We start from the raw sequence: 740 nt of genomic DNA, 5'->3' as shown, positions 1-740 counted from the left end.
CTCTTTTTCTTTTGACTCAACCAACTAGGGACTTTAATTCACTTTTTACAACACTTAGCTCTAACTCTTTCTCATTTCCCTCCCCACCTTCTCTTTAATTCTTTTTTTTTTTATAAGGGGGAAGGTTCTTTTGTACATAATCTAGAGCTTCATACTTTCCTTCTGTCCCTAGAGTTTTCTTTTCTAACGACACTCTTTTGTTCATCTTTCTCATATTTCTCACTCCCCACACCCAAAATATTAACATTTAGAATACACAAACCCCTCTCACCATCCCCAAATGCTAGCTCATTATGCTAGCAAGAAATGAGAACAAATCTATGTTGCCTCCAATACTCTCAAGATTTTGTACATGACAAGCTATCAAAAGAGGCCTCACTCATGCAATTCAATGTTTGGTCTCAAAGAATGGCTAGGGTTGTAGGGTATGGAGTGCCATTTGGGTTAACAAAGATTGGTATAATGGAATAAGATAACCCAAATGTGTATGAGATCCATGATCAAGTATGCAAGTGCCCATATGCAAGAGGGGTTAAGTTCATTCAAGCCAAGTTCAAATTGGAGCTGATCTTAAGAACAATGCCAATATCAAGCAAGCAAACAAGTTTCAAGAAGAGTTTTCAAGGCTCGAAGCATGCAAGTCTTTTAAAAGATGCTTAAGCTACTTGATATGTTTAACTAGGATGTCAAATACAGTGCAAACCAGTGTTCTATACAAGGCAGTATCAATCAGCTGCTCC

This window comes from Brassica oleracea, chromosome C9 (assembly GCF_000695525.1).
Source record: "Brassica oleracea var. oleracea cultivar TO1000 chromosome C9, BOL, whole genome shotgun sequence".
Classification (NCBI taxonomy): Eukaryota; Viridiplantae; Streptophyta; class Magnoliopsida; order Brassicales; family Brassicaceae; genus Brassica; species Brassica oleracea.
This window is presented reverse-complemented; position numbering follows the sequence as displayed.